The sequence below is a fragment of the Crocuta crocuta genome, unplaced genomic scaffold (assembly GCF_008692635.1).
Source record: "Crocuta crocuta isolate KB4526 unplaced genomic scaffold, BGI_CrCroc_1.0 scaffold129, whole genome shotgun sequence".
Classification (NCBI taxonomy): Eukaryota; Metazoa; Chordata; class Mammalia; order Carnivora; family Hyaenidae; genus Crocuta; species Crocuta crocuta.
In genome coordinates this window covers 5625448-5641336 of record NW_027551571.1, presented here as the reverse complement: position 1 = coordinate 5641336, position 15889 = coordinate 5625448, and the positions used below count along the sequence as shown (strand labels likewise).

General features: G+C 50.3%; 2 long non-coding RNA genes across 4 annotated transcripts; one reads left to right on the top strand and one right to left on the bottom strand.

Moving 5' to 3' along the window:
- Nucleotides 1-7561: 7561 nt before the first annotated feature.
- Nucleotides 7562-12866, bottom strand: LOC144220672 (uncharacterized). Of its 3 annotated transcripts, none has more exons than XR_013331819.1 (3): nt 12324-12866; nt 12097-12195; nt 7562-7837 (listed from the first exon to the last, which is right to left on the bottom strand). It is a non-coding gene; the product is annotated as an uncharacterized LOC144220672 (long non-coding RNA). The 3 variants fall into 3 exon arrangements; XR_013331820.1 differs by having other exon boundaries at nt 12097-12351; nt 12678-12866; XR_013331821.1 differs by lacking the exon at nt 7562-7837 and adding an exon at nt 8620-8764.
- LOC144220671 (uncharacterized) lies at nt 11963-15855 on the top strand. The gene is made up of 3 exons (XR_013331818.1): nt 11963-12042; nt 13635-14630; nt 14763-15855. It is a non-coding gene; the product is annotated as an uncharacterized LOC144220671 (long non-coding RNA).
- Nucleotides 15856-15889: the final 34 nt, after the last annotated feature.

The following is a 15889-nucleotide window of genomic DNA, read 5'->3' as shown; positions in this document are numbered from 1 at the left end:
TTGCTAGTCTTGGGAATCAGCTTTTCTGAAAGGCAAGAGAGAGTCCGCTGTCCCTGCTACCAGCCCCTCTGCCTGGCCTGCGTTCACTTGGCTCACACTGCAGCCTGATCATTTATTCTGAGTACAGCACAGGGATGCTATTCAAGTTTTGAGTACCATTAACATCAACCCCCAAAGACTTCTTATTCTGCCTTTAGATATGTATCTTAGAATCCTTGCTGTATTTTTTTTAAAGTACTTTTTAAGTCTTATTTATTTATTTTTAGAGAAAGACAAGCATACAAGCTGGGGAGGGACAGAGAGTGAGGCAGAGAGAAGGAATCCCAAGCAGGCCCAGCACTGCCAGCACAGAGCCTAATAGGGGGCTTGAACCCACGAACCATGAGATCATGACTGAGCTGAAGCCAAGAGCCAGATGCTTACCTGACTGAGCCACCCAGGCACTCCTGTTTCTTAAGTTCCTTAAGGAAAGGAGAGTTTAGGGGCACCTGAGTGGCTCAGTCAGTTAAGCATCCGATTTCAGCTCAGGTCATAATCTCACAGTTTGTGAGTTCAAGCCCTGCATCAGGCTCTGTGCTGACAGCTTAGAGCTTGGAGTCTGCTTAGGATTCTGTATTTCCTTCTCTCTGCCCTTCCCCTGCTTGTATTCTGTCTCTCTCTGTCTCAAAAATAAATAATCATTTGGGGCACCTGGGTGGCTCAGTCGGTTAAGCATCCGACTTCGGCTCAGGTCATGATCTCACGAGTTTGCGGGTTCGAGTCCCGTGTCGGGCTCTGCTGACAGCTAGCTCAGAGCCTGGAACCTGTTTCGGATTCTGTGTCTCCCTCTCTCTCTGACCCTCCCCTGCTCACACTCTCTCTCGCTCTCTCGCTGTCTCTCTCAGAAATAAATAAAAAAACATTTTAAAAAAATAAATAATCATTTAAAAAATTGAAAGAGGGGTGCCTGGGTGGCTCAGTCAGTTGGGCATCCGACTTCGATTCAGGTCATGATCTCATGGTTCCTGGGTTCAAGCCTCTCGTCAGGCTCTGTGCTGATGGCTCAGAGCCTGGAGCCTGCTTCAGATTCTGTGTCTCCCTCTCTCTCTGCTCTTCCCACACTCATGCTGTCTCTCTCTTAAATAAATAAACTTAAAAAAATTTTTTAAGTGAAAGAAGAAAAGAAAAAAATCTATGTACATTTTAGCATTCTCCTTCATTTTCATTAACATAGATCAAAGCATTTTGTCCCACATTTTCATAAAGACTGTTGGTAATGGCTACAAACTGTTCCATCACATGGCATACCGTCATTTCCATGATTTATGTTTTAGAGCAGAATCTATCCCTGTCTTATCTACCATCTGGCCACCATGACACCCAGCCGCAGTAGCTCCTCAGTAAATTATCTCGTCGGGAAGCCTTGGTCAATAATCGATAGTGTGACGATATCAACATTTATTAGCTTTTGTCAGCCTCCCACCTCGTCCCACTGCTGCTCCTGCTTATTGATCCTGGATCTGCTCCTTTGGTGTTTCCGACCACGGAGGCGGAGACTGGAGCGCAGACCCAGCTTTCTGCAGGGAACACAGATGCTGCCTGGGCCCCGCCCCCCAGAGGCCCGCCCAGACGCTGGCTAACAGCACGCGCTGCAGAGGAGCAGGGCCCACCGAGAACCACGCGGGAGCCGAGGGCACCAGCTGCCCCAGGGCCGTGGACAGTTCGTTGGAGCAAGCTGTGCTGTCTTGTGTTCAGAGTGGCCATGCCAGGGTCCCAGGTCCATAGCATGGCCTTGGCCATGACTGTGGTCATTGCCCAGAGCTCCTCCCTCCGGATCAACAGGTGCACCTGGCTCAGCAGCCTCCTGGCAGGTCCAAACGCTTCTCCATATACTATTGGCAGGTCTCTTGTCTGCTTCTTTTAGCCTGAATCTGCTGCTGTTGTTTGCAACTAAGCACCCTGTCTGGTTCGATCCCCATTTTCTACTCCTATCAAACAAAACCTGTCCAAGAAAATATTGAAAATCTATTCCCACTGAGACCTAAAAATACCCCCTGTCATTCATCCACGGCTTTCCTATTGACAAGACTCTTTTCTCATTGTGCGCTCTCATTTGATGTGTTAACTCAAAGTGTTCTAACATATTGTTTCGTTATATTCAACTTAAAGGAAAGAGAAACAAGGTGCATGGTGGTTCAGTGACAGCTCCAGGGTCACACGATGAATCGTCAGATCTTCTACCACCAAATTCCATGCTATTTTCACTCCGGAGCTACCTTCTACCTTAACGTGCTCCGTTCCAGGTATTTTGCACAGGATGGGGGGAAATGAGAGATAATGAGTGGAAATAAGGAGGAAGGCTTCTCAGAAAGGGAAACCGTATCAAACAGCGAGCGATCTGTGCCACCTAAGGGAAAAGAGGTCTTGTGTGCACGCACACACACGCACGCACACACACACTTGCCCCAGGGTCCTCCCCCTCTGCTTTTCCATTACAAGGTGCTAAACCTCTCACGAATCACTTAACAGCCATCCAGCTGAGCAAAGCACACCTTTGATGCGCTTCTATTTTTGTGACACCAAGTGTTGCATCCACGCGGACTTTAAAGCGCACACAGCCCAGCAGAAATGACGCACACGTCGGGGCTGTGGCAAGGTCAAGGGGAACTGAACGCTGCTGCTCTGAGAGCTGTGCACAAGGTGGGGGCACCCTGGCACGTCTCTTCCGGTTAAATGAAGAGCGTGTTCCCTGCAGGCAGAGAATATCTATCAGCTTTGGAAGAGCTTGGATATAAACGTGAGGGGAGTAGCTCCAAAATGGCTACAAGGAGAGATTAAAGGAAGGCCCTTGATCCCTGGGATTCTGAGGCACAAAGGCTAGTGAGCCCCCCTCCTGCACACGTCTCCAGGCCCATGACCTGGGGCACTGGGGGGGAGGAGGGGCTGGCGAAGCGTGATGACCCACACTGGGTGACTCTGTAGCCCACAGGCTGCAAAGGGAAGTCAACGCCACTCCACTCTCTTCTGCATTTTTGAGCCCTGCGGTGTGTCAGGCCACTCACCGGCCCTGGGGACACACGGGTGAGGAGGGCACCCTCTTTGGTGAGGTTCTTTGATGTTAAGTGACAGTAAAGCCCTCTGGCTGTGGAGCCACTCACAGCGTTGAAGGAAAAGTTGAAGAGCCAAGCTTCAGAGAGGAGGAAACCCCGGGGACGGGCTCTCACAACCAGGTTCCCACCATGTCCGTCTCTTTGTCACCCACTCACATCCAATGTCCCTGACATTGGATCCCTGACATTCTTTGGTCAGGGAGGGGCGAGGCCCTGAGATCGCAGAGGCTGTCCCAGAAGAGGGAATGGNCGGGGGGGGGGGGGGCTAGACCCACAGAGGAAAACTGCACGAGCGTGTGAGCAATGAAAGCAAGGGCCCCCCGGGGCTGCTCAAAGGAAAGGCAGGGTGCTAGTGGCAGATGTGTTACACCCCAATAAAAATGTTCTGAAATGGGAGAAGGTGCTGAGCGCNCCGGGTGGGGGGAGGGAAAGGGCGGAGCCTGGGGCCGTGGGGGGCTGTGCAGGGGTGGGTGCAGGAGGAGTGCGGGTGTGAGCCTTGCTTCGCACCACTCATCCCTGATGTAGAGGCTGTGATTACGGTTTAGCCAACTGACGGTGAACTGGGGTCAGGCCCGCGGTTCTCACTTCAAAGTCTGAGATAATCTGTAAATGGGTTTCTCCCTGGTTTCCTTTCCCAGCAGAAGTAGTTCACACACACACACACAGAGTTCGTTTTTGCAAGAAAGATGGCTCAAAACTTGATCGTTGATTTTGCTTCATTTGAAAAGTTTCTAAACAATTTTTAGAACCGTGTAATGGATCACACCCCACCGAGGGGCTGCAGGCTGGGGGGGGAGGGCAGCTGTGTCTGTGGTTTGGATGGCAAGACTCATTGTGAAATAAAGGAGGAAAGTGGGCAGAGGAGAGAAGAGGGAAGAAAGTGAAGGGGAGAGAAAAGCAAGGAGGGACGCAGATGACCTTCAACCGACACATCAGGTCAGGTCAGGTCAGTTCAGCTGGAGATGTGGCTACTGTGCCCCCCTGCCCCCACCCTGAGGCTGGGCTGTCTGTCCCTAGGCCCGTCTCCAAGCCCCCACTGTGCTCCCACTTTCTGCTATTTGGAGGACTGACTCTTGATGGAAACCACAGCTGCTTTTTTTAAAAAGTTATTTATTTATTTATTTATTTATTTAGAGAGAGACAGAGAGACAGAAAGAGTGAGTGGGGGAGGGGCAGAGAACAGGGAGAGAGAGAATTCCAAGCAGGTTCCGCACTGTTAGCTCAGAGCCCGATGTGGGGCTTGAACTCACAAACCCGTGAGATCATGACCGGAGCCAAAACCAAGAGTCGGATGCTTAACCAACCGAGTCACCCAGGTGCCCCCAACCACAACTTCTCAGCCGAAACTTCCCAGAAACTGGGCCCTGGGGAGAGGGCAGTGCACAGAGATGACTAGGAGAGCATCAGGCTCTACACAGCACCTCAGACTTGGAGCTGGGGCCCAACGGCAGAATGTCTGGAAGTTGCTGGCCCAATGCATTTGGTGGCTGCCGTGGGTCCGGTAGTGGGACACACTTCGGAACTCACCCCCAGACTTCCACCCCTCATCGCAGGGCCAACGGAAAACAGCTACAAGAAGATGAATGGAGTAAGGACCAGACACATGTTAATTAACAAAGCACTTTTGTATTCGTTCTTTGGTCAGTTCACTGGGACTTTTATTTTCTCCATTTTACAAAGGTACAAACTGAGGCTCAGAGAGGCTTGCTCAGAGTCGATCATAGTATCCGACAAGTAGCATCATGCTCTGAGGGCCAAAGCCCAGGCTGTGTCTCATGTAATCCTCTCCCCAGCCAATGAGATGGATGGCATTATCCTTAATTTAGCAGAGAAGTAGTGAGCAGCCCAAGGTCCCGCAACTAGTGAGCACCGGGCTCAGGATTCACTACCAGCTCTGTGTCCACTTGATCTCTAAGGGAGGTTTCCTCCCGCACAGATAGAGCACCCTAATTAGATAACAGTACACAAAGAAGCTGTCTGAAGTCTGTTCTGTTCTGTTCTTGTGCTAACTCCTTAGGCTGTGGAACTCTGAAAAACAAAGCATTTAAACAGACCCCCAATACAGGCAATGAAAACATCTCCCATTGTCTTTTCAATGACGTGCTCCTAGGAGGAAAGTTGATGTGCCAACAAAGATTGGCCCCAAGCACAGAATCTAAATGAAAGAACAAATGCTTTAAAAAAAAAAAAAAAAAAAGGACTTTGTAAGCAGAATACAAAATGGTTTGCTCACGGTGATTACCACTGAGTATAAAAAGTGCACGCGTGCAGACAAGGGCTGGAAGGGAAATGCAAAAATTAAATCGGTTCTTTGGCAAAGGGATGGTTTGTTTTTCTTTCTTTAAAAAATACATTTAATGCTTTTTTCATAATTGCTCAGTGACAAAAAAGACTTTGATATCATGCATAGAGATTCACAATGTGAAATACAAAAGATCTTCGCACAGTGCTGTAAACCCAAGGCACAGCTGCCGGAGTCCCTGAGAGTATTGCTGCTAGGTTGACCACGCTTGACCTTGACCAGTCGTGGTAATGGTCACCATAGAGATAAACAGGAAGAGAGAGAGAGAGAGAGAGAGAGAGAGAGAGAGAGAGAGAGAGAGAGGAGGGAGCTGGCTTTCCATCCAGCAGTTTTGCTGATTGCTTGTTACTGTAACATTTGAATGCAGACTCTTCCCCATATATCCATTCTGGTAGGACCTCGTCTCCAGGTGAGAATCAATTAAACTCTTTCTAGTTCACTGAGCACATATGTTCTGAGCGCAGGGGATACAGATAATATAGGATAGAGTCTCTGCCTAGTGAGAGCTCACACCCAGTTCACTTCCTGGCGGTTTTTGGAGACTGTGGAGGGTGAACCCGTGTGATCTTTGTATACCCCCTCCTCCCAGAGCCTGTCTATCCCTTGCCCCCAGAGAGGCTCTCTCTCTCTCTCTCTCTCTCCATCTCTTCCATTGTGTCTAACACCCAGACCATGCCAGGCACAAGGTAGACACTCAATATATTTTGAACAAACCTCACCCTTACCTCACAGCTAATCTCACCCTTACCTCGCAGCCAACCCCCGCTGGCTGGATGCGTGACCTTGACAAATCTCCTGAACCCCATGTCCACCGTTCTCAATATGGCTAAGTTATGAGGCCATCAGGGGTAGGCCAGTGTCTTACTCATGTGCAGCCAGGCCTGGGACAGTGAACTGTTGTTTGAGGGGCACAACCAAGTCCTACTGACTTGACTCAACTTGACTCAGCCTTGGAGGGGTTGCATCTCCTCAGTGGGCTTCTATGAACCTGTCTCCCCACCTCAGCCCCTTACAGATTACACAGCAACTGCTCAAAGGGGCTGCACCATGAATCCAAATTGCCTCTGGATTGCCTCCCTTCCCCTGATCCTGTATTTGATCTCAGAACTTGCCTCCCTCCTGGATGAATCAGAGAGTGAAGAGAGGCCTGACTCAGGGGCCCAAGGGAAAGCCATCCTCCCAGGACATAATAGGTGGCAGCCGGCCATGAGGAAGCCTCTTTCAGAGGGAGACATTGATTATTTACTCTGGTCTCTCTCCCTGTCTCTTAGAAGACACACAGAAAATTTTAGAATTTTAGAAGCAAACTACTTCAAACTTCAGAAATATCAGAGCCCAGAATGCACCTCTTCATTCCTCTCCAAATCTCGCTGAGTAATTCTCCAGGTTTTTGTTTTGTTTTGCCCCTAGATGCAGAGAACTATCAGGAAATGGGGTGTATATAGTTTATTCATATCTGTGGACTCTATCACCAGCTTCTAGAGAATAAGGACTGTGTATTACTTGCTACATTTTTGGCATAGGGTCTTGAGCTGGCCGCAGTCAGCACCATAATAGGTTCTTAGTGTTGGCTGAAGGTATTGAGCATCCACAATAAACTCTGTACTGTGCCGAGTGGAAGAGTACATGGAAGGGTGGGTGGATCAATGGACAGTTGGATGGATGGATGGATGGATGGATGGGTGGATGGGTGGGTGGGTGGATGGGTGGATGGGTGGATTGATGGATAAGTGGAAGGGTGGTGGGTGGACAGGTGTATGGATGGATGAATGGGTGGATGGATGATGAGTGGAAGGGTGAGTAGATGAATGGATGGATGGGTGGATGGATGATTAGATGGATAGATGAATGAATGGTGGATAGATGGTTGGATGGGTAGGTTGATAGATGGGTAGATGGACTGTAGGTAGACAGGTGCATGCATGGATAAATGGATGGATGCTGTATGGGTGGGTAAGTGGGTGGATGGATGGATGGAAGAGTAGATGGATAGATGAATGGATATGGGGTGGGTGGATGGATGGAGGGATGGATGGATGGGTGGATGGATGGTGGATAGACAGGTGCATGGATGGATGCTATGTGGATGGGTGAGTGTATAGGTGAATGGATAGTAACACACTTTGTCAGGAAACCAATACACAAATTAGGAAATTGGAGGAGGGTTTAATTAAGAGCTATTTCTGAAGTGGTGGGCAAGGGTTTGGGAAATCAGCAAGACATGGATGCCGTTCCAGAGCAAAGGTTAAAAGTGATTACCAGGGGGCGCCTTGGTGGCTTAGTCGGTTAAGCATCCAACTTTTGCTTAGATCATGATCTCGTGGTTCGTGGGTTTGAGCCCTGCGTCAGGCTCTGTGCTGACTGCCAGCTCAGAGCCTGGAGACTGTTTCAGAGTCTGCGACTCCCTCTCTCTCTGACCCTCCCCTGCTGACGCTGTCTCTCTCTCCTAGAAATAAATTTAAAAAAACATTAAAAAAAATAAAAAAAAAAAGTGATTACCAGAACCCAGAAAGAGTAGCTGACAGTTGAGTAAGCTGTGGCTTCCAGTAGAAGAAAGCAGCGAAACCAGGGAGCAGGCAAGAGATCTTGACTTCAGCCCCCTGAGGTGTTGCAGGTTGAATTATATCCCCCAAAAGGATATATTGAAACCCTGACCCTCCCAGTACCCCAGTACCCAGTACCTCCCAGTGCCTTCTTTGGAAATAGAGTCATTGCAGATGTAAGTAATTAAAGTGAGGTTCTGCTGGAATAATAGGAAAGGCCCTTAATCTGGTAGGACTGGAGTCCCTTTAAGAAAGCAGAATGCCATGCAAAGACAAAGATGCACAGGGAGAAGATGGCCGTGTCCTGACAGAGGCGGATTGAAATGATGCATCTACAAGCCAAGGACCAGCTAGTGGCAAAACAAACAAAAAAACAACCACCTGGAGAATGACTCAGCAGCAGAGGGCAGACCATTTTAGGGATGAGCAGGTTTAAGTGTGGAAGGAGTAGCTATCTCAGGTCACCCAGGCAGGAGGTGCCAGAGCTAGAGCTAGAAGATTGTATCGGCACAGTCTACACCCCACTGCTCCCCCAGCACGGGGCCCCGGGGCCCAGGGAAGATGGGGGGCCCAGGGAAGGTGTGGGAGGATGGAATGTTCTCTCTGTGGCATGCCACAGCCACGCCAGGTATGGGGTGAGTTCCGGTGCCAAGAGCCTGCCCCCTTGCAACACCTGCCTGGCCTGCTAGGTGTCTGGTGTCCCCATGAGGGTAATGGGCTAGGAGGGGGCATCTCACAAAGGCCTCGCCAGTGCTGTGTCAGCCTCCAGCCCGAGCCTCGAGGGAGGAGGGAAATAGCCCTGTCCACAGTGTCTCCAGTCACCGATGGACCTGGTGGAGGAGGAAACCCAGTGAGTATTTCACTCTTACGGCACATCTCAAGTAGGACTAGCCACGTGTCAGGTGTTCAGCGGCCACATGCGGTTAGTGGTCAACCTATCAGATGGTGCTGGTCTACACCTATTGCAAAACTAAAGGCTCGGGGAGCGCGTGGGTGGCTCAGTAGGTTAAATGTCCAATTCTTGATTTCGGCTCAGGTCCTGATCTCACAGTTTGTGAGTTTGAGCCCCACGTCAGGCTCTGTGCTGATAGCATGGAGCCTGCTTAGGATTCTCTCTCTCTCTCTCTCTCTCTCTCTTGCCTCCACTCAAAATGAATAAACAAACATTAAAAAAAATGTTCAGAAAAGACGACAGGTCACCTTCTCAAAGTTACACACGGGATATGCATTTTGTGTGTCTGACACCAAACCAGGGTGTCGGCCACCACCCCACATGGCCAGGATGCCAGAAGGTACATGTCCATGACCAGTTCCAAGCTTCCCACATCAGCCAGGCAGGGGAGTTCCCACTGCCTCCCAGTTCAGGAGACGGTCCTGAGATGGGGTGGGGGTGGGGAAGGAGTGAACCAGGGGTAGAAGTTGCTGTCACAATCCTAGGCTGCAGGGAGGACTTGTATTATTTATCTTATTTTATTATTTATTTTGAGAGAGTGTGTGTGTGAGAAGGGGGGAGAAAGAGAGAAAGTGAGAGGGAGAAAGAGAGAGGGACGGAGAATCCCAGGCAGGCTCTACACTGTCAGTGCAGAGCCTGATGCAGAGCTTGATCTCACAAACTGTGAGATCATGACCTGAGCCAAAATCAAGAGTCTGACCCTTAACCCACTGAGCCCCCTAGGTGCCCTGGGAGTACTTGTATTAAAGCATCTAAGGAGAACTATGGAATGAAGAAGTCAGCCAGAGACCACTCACCCAGGCAATGCGTTCGCATGCCCTCTGCCTGAGCACCAGCCACTGTCTGTCCCTTACTCCTGTCTCTGCAAACCCCACCTGGGTGCAGGGCCCGGCACCTTCCGGAAGAGCCAGAAGTGCACAGCTTCTAATCTCCCGGTATTTCTTTCTTTGCAAACCAACAAGGCTGCTGCCAACAAACGAGGCTGATGGGATGGGTGGCATCTGAGGGTGACTTTGGGAAAGAGCCGGCCCCGCCTGAAAGCGCCCTCTCTGGTGGTGAAGTCAGTGGGAGAGTCAGGAGAGGGATCGACGCCCTGCAGGTGGATCCTGTGCAAACTGGCGTCACCGTTGAGCAACCGACATGCTGGCCTCCGAGGTGGGCTCTAGGGGCGTCTGGGAGGCGGCCTTGGCGCTTACAAGCATGTGGTTTGTCAAACTCAGAGTGCGTCTGTTCAACAAATCATGGCATTCATTGATTTTCCGAAATAGAACTACGCTATGACCCACCAACAGCCCTACTGGGAAGTATCCAAAGGACACAGGAGTGCTGACACACAGGGACACATGCACCCCAGTGTTTATAGCAGCGCTTTCAACAACAGCCAAATTATGGAAAGAGCCCAAATGTCCATCCACCGATGAATGGATCAAGAAGATGTGGTTTACATATACAATGGAATACTACATGGCAATGAGAAAGAATGAAATCTGGCCATTTCAACGTGGATGGGACTGGAGGGTGTTACGCTAAGTGAATAAGTCAGGCAGAGAAGGACAGAGACCATATGTTTTCACTCATACGTGGAACAGGAGAAACTTAACAGAGGACCATGGGGGAGGGGAAGGGGAATAAAATAGTTTCAAACAGAGAGGGGAGCAAACCTTAAGAGACTCTTAAATACAGAGAACAAATTGAGGGTTGATGGTGGGTAGAGGGGGAAATGGGTGAAGGGCACTGAGGGGAGCACTTGTTGGCATGAGCACTGGGTGTTGTATGTAAGTGATAAACCACGGGAATCTACCCCCAAAGCCAAGAGCACACTGTACACACCATATGTTAGCCAACTCGACAATAAATTGTATTTTAAATAAATAAATAAATAAATAAACAAATTAAGTAAGTAGGTAAGTAAGTAAAAAAATGAACTTCAGATGAGAGTCTGGATTTCTTTGCCCTGAATATCATTTCATGGCCCATTTCCGTTCCTAAACAGCTAAGAAGCAGTTTAGCTCCAAGGGCCTTGCTTTGCACACCAAGCACAAGGCCCTGGGACCCCACGCCGGGAAATTTGGAGATCTGGATACCAGGCTCGGTTCTGCCACGAAGCAATTGGGAGCTCTCAGTTACCACATTAACTAGTTGGAGCTCAGTTTCCTCACCTGTAAAATGGGTCTAGACTGTGTGGTGTCTCAGATGTCCCCAGCAGTTAGCGACAGAGGTAACTGAGGACTGATGAGAAGGTCAGAAAACAAACAGCTTGCATACAGAAAGAGCTCAATAAATGGTAGCGAACTGAATGAACGCAGCTTGTAACTGACAGATCTCTCTGCAAACACGAACCCTGTTTACAGCCTGTCCGGCTCTCACCACCGCCTCGGTCTTCGGCCTTATTCTTCATCTCCCTGCCCTGTTCCTGAAGCTTCCAACATTGCCATCTGCGTGCGCTTTCCCAAGCACTCTTCATTTTCCACGTATGACTCTGACTTTGCGTATGCTGTTCCCCCTCGCCTAGAATTTTCTTCTACCCTGCACTGACTGCCTGACTGTATGCTTTCTCTAAAACCCCAGTGAGATGTCATTTCCTCCAGGAAGTCCCCCCTCACCTCCCTTTCCTCCATGTTAGGCAGGGGTTTCCTTTCCCAGACGGCATTCAGCTCCTCCTCTTTCCTGGGGCTACTGTGGCATCTGGGGCATGTGCCCTCCTATGCGTCTGCTGCGGTGCCATAACAGGGCTTATCCTGTGCCCGCAGATGTGGGCGCCTCTCAAAGACAGGGGCTCCCTGTTCCCCTCTGTGGCCCCAGCCTGGGACAACGCTCAGGAAAGTGGGTGCAGTTCAAAGACCCTCTGGCGCCTATTTCCCTGAAGAGGCCTGGGGATGTGCCGGGCACCCTTGTTCCTTACCTTCTGAGGCAGGTCCCCTGAAGGATCTGTGCTTTCCTGTGTCCAGGAGACTCCGGTCCCCAGATACGCCCCCGGGGCGGGAGCCTGGTATTTAGTTATGTTCTCCCCGCCCCCAAACACTGCCGAGGCTGTGGGGCGGGTGGGGCCGGGCGAGGCCGGCCGGGAGTCCCTCCAGCTGCCAGGAAGCACGGAGACTACCCTCCAGCCTTTGGCTGTGCCCACTGCGTCTCTTCTTCCTCCGGCTTCCGCCATCGGTAAGGGGAGCACGGTGCCCAGGGCACTGGGGGACCTGGGGTGTAGACACTTACCTTCCATCCACCCCCTTTCCTTGTCCCTGTAGCTCTCTTCCTCCTTGAAGCCAACATTTGTGCACCAACTGCCACACGGTCCAGTCACGCAGCTAGGTGCTTGGGACCCAGAGACAGACATTATCGGCCCAGGCAGGGGTGTGGGCGGAGGGAGCCTGGGTGCGGGGGGATGGCCAGCGGGAAGCAGTGGGAAGCAAGGACCAGGAGTGGGGGGCCTGGGGCCACACCTAGAGGCCTGGAGGTGTCCCGCGTGTCCTGCGTGGGAAGGAGAGCCATCAGCGGGGTCGGAAGCAGGGAGTGGCGTCACCCTCTCGTCCCTCGGGTCTCTCTCTCGGATCGTTTCTGCCACAAGCTGTCAGCTCTCTGCAGGCAGTGCCGCCGCTTCTCATGGACACTGCTCCAGCCAGCATGTGAGTCCTGAACCTCCCTCTACTGTTACCCCCACCCCCTGCAGCAGGTGACTCCCTCTCCTGAAGGGGTCATCCGCGTGGCTCCATCAGCATGGGCTCCAAGCCCTCGGCCTAGGGGTGATAGCTAAAATAGTTAACCCCCCAACATGGCTGCCAAGTTGGAACCCTCACCCCACTTCCAAGGCTGCGGCAGGCGCCGCCTCTTTTGTTGCTGGAAAAGGGCATGGAGGGTCTATAGGGTCCCAGGAAGGAGCCAGAGCAACAGAGTGGCCTTTGTGAGGCTCGGAAGCAGCCCCTGCTTACTCAAGGGAACGGGCGTTTTAATAACGGACGCCATCGTCCTGGGGAGCACACAAGGCTGGCGTTAGCCCCCCAGTGACCTGTTTGTGACCTCACAGTTCCAAGGAATAGAACCATGCTCGTTAGGGGCGCTTGGCTGGCTCAGTCAGTAGAGCATGTGACTCTCCATCTCGGGGTTGTAAGTTTGAGCCCCAGGTTGTGTACAGAGATTACTTAAAAATAAAACCTTAGAAGAAGAAGAAGAAGAAACAACCCATTAAATCTCCTTCCAGAAACAGACAGGGCAGGCCCTCCTCTGAGGGAAGCAGAGTTCAAGTTAGACTCGACAAAGACAGAACCGGAAGGAACTTTCGTTTGTCGGAAATAGTCTTCCTTGCTAACCCATAGAGCAGTTCTTTGTTCTCAAAATTCTGGCTAATGATGAAACTCCACTTAAAAGACCTCCTGGAGAGTCATGATTTTCCTGCCTGAGCTTTTTAAAAAAATACGTATTTGTTTCCTTAGTGTCTTTTTTTAAATTAATTTATTTTTAAAGAATCTCTACACACAAGGTGGGGTTCGAACTCATAACCCGAGATCAAAGCTGCCTGCTCTTTCAAACTGAGCCAGCCAGGCGCCCCTGGACTTTTCCCTAAAAGCTGTCAGAGGACTAGAATCTTTCACCAGGAAACACATACACACACTTGCTGTCATCAGATAACCAGGGAAATGATCACGGAGCAAAGGGCGTGTGTGAGAGAGACAGAGGCGTCATATCTCTGGTGAAGTGGTGTGCCTTTACTGCGTGTGGAAGGAGGGCACCAGTGACACATCCCTGCTTCTCCTCAGGCAGCCTGAATCAAGGAATCAGATGTGTCCAGGATTAAGTCGAAGAAGTTTCTTCTGAGTTTAATTGTCTAGAAATGAATCATTTTTGCTATAAAAGATTGCTGACATTAATATTCATTGAGTGCCTACTATGTGCAGGGAGAGAGACAAACACAGCCCGTACTCTCAAGCTGGGGAAATACCAAGGTGAACAATAAATCACTTTTCAAAGACACTGAAAGATGTCCGGGCATGAAAAGTAAATGACATGGAGCGATATAGAACCTAGAGCCATACACTCAAAGTGCCTTCAGAATCTAGGATGTTTGACTCCAATGAGCAATTGTTTGAAAGAAATTTAAGCTTTTTCCATCAACAAATATTTGATTCTCTAATCTATCCATCAGTTAGGTACCTGCCCAGCCCTGTGGATTTTGCCTGCGAAGCACGTATTTAAAACTATCCACCATGGGGGCGCCTGGGCAGCTCAGTTGGTTGAGGATCCCACTTCAGCTCAGGTCATTCACGGTTCACGAGTTCGAGCCCCGCGTCGGGCTCCGTGCTGACAGCTCAGAGTCTGGAGCCTGCTTTGGATTCCGTGTCTCCCCCTCTCTCTGCCCTTCCCTGCTCATTCTCTCTCTCAAAAAGAAACATTAAAACATTTTTTTAAATAAACAAACAAAAAAAGAAAACTATCCACCACGAAGAAGCAGAATGCACACATTCTCCCTTGAGCGGACAGAGCCTGGTCCTGCGGGAACGGAGGAGGCTGGCGCCACTTCCTGTTTGGGTGAATTTCCGAGATGCCTCCAGCCCAGGTCCGACGCCCAGCACCTGCCAGCGTCTCCGCAAGCACCGGCCCACAGCGTGTTCCAGAAGCTGCCCTGCACCTATTCACGCACCATCGGCCCACTTGAGGTTGTCACGCAGGAAAAGCTCCATTACCTAAGTGTCCTGATGAAATCCTCTGCCCAGAACACGCCTTTAAAAAGGGCACCCAAAGGGGAGCTCCAAGCGGTAAGGAGGGCGGAGAGGCTGATGTGCAGGCTCGGAGGGAGAGGGTGCAGAAAGCTGCAGGGGGAGAGTCGGCTGTGGTGCGAGAGAGGGAGAAGAGCAGAGGGACTCATCCTTTCTCTCCTGTGCTCCCAGCCCCCCAGGACATGCCGACATCATGGCGGAGGAAGGGAAACGTCTCTGCTGCTAAGGAAGAGACCGTGATTTGGGACCAGAGCAAGCTGGGGAAGAAACGAGAAGGGGGGAGAATGAGGCCGGCAAACCATCGTTTGCAACATTCTTTTCTGCAGGAAGCTAAGGCTGAGTCTTCCAGGAGGGTGGGAGACCCAGCAAGGAGAGGGTGACCTCTTTCTTCTTCAGAACGACAAGGAATCGACAACTTCATCTCCCTCCCAAGAAGGACTGCAAAGCTCGGGGTTTCAGGGCTAGAGGAGAATCCCTTCAAGGTGTGGATGTCGAGCACTGTCATCATCATCCTCGTCACCACAACAGCAGTACCCAGCACGAAGTGAGCCCCTTACTGTGGGTCACACACTCTTGTGCTTTGTATAAATCAGCTCTTCTAATCAACAACCATTTTACTCAAGAGGATACAGAAATGCAGAGAGGTTAAGTGACTTTCCCAGGCCACACAGCTGATGAATGGGCAGGACTGGGCTGGAATTATTGTTCTGAATTGCCATTGCACATTTAATGACCATAAACTACTGCCGTAAACTATTTCTTTTATAAAACCGATCAAAGCATGCAATGATGGGGCGCCTGGGTGGCTCAGTCGGTTAATCGTCCGACTTTGGCTCTGGTCATGATCTCATGGTTCATGGGTCTGAGCTCTGCGTCAGGCTCTGTGCTGACGGTGGGGAGCCTGCTTGGGATTCTCTCTCTCTCCCTTTCTCTTTGCCCCTCCCCAATTCGTGCTTTCTCTCACTTTCAAAATAAGTAAATAAACTTTAATTTTAAAAAGTGCACAATGATCAAATCTGTCCCCAAATTATCTTGTATATCCCACAGTAATGATGTGGGGATGGACTTTGCCATTGACATAGGCCATAATTTTGAAATATTTGTGAGTCAGTACAGAGGATTATTTAAAAATCAGTTTTATAGAATCATAAGTCTCCCTTCCTCACACAAGAAGACATGTGAGGGGTCAATACAGAGAAAATAAAGTAGAAGAAGATACCTTGGAGTAATCTTGGATGGCCCTTGACTCCTACTACTCTCTCTCTCTTTCTCTCTCTCAATAAATAATGGGGGGGGGG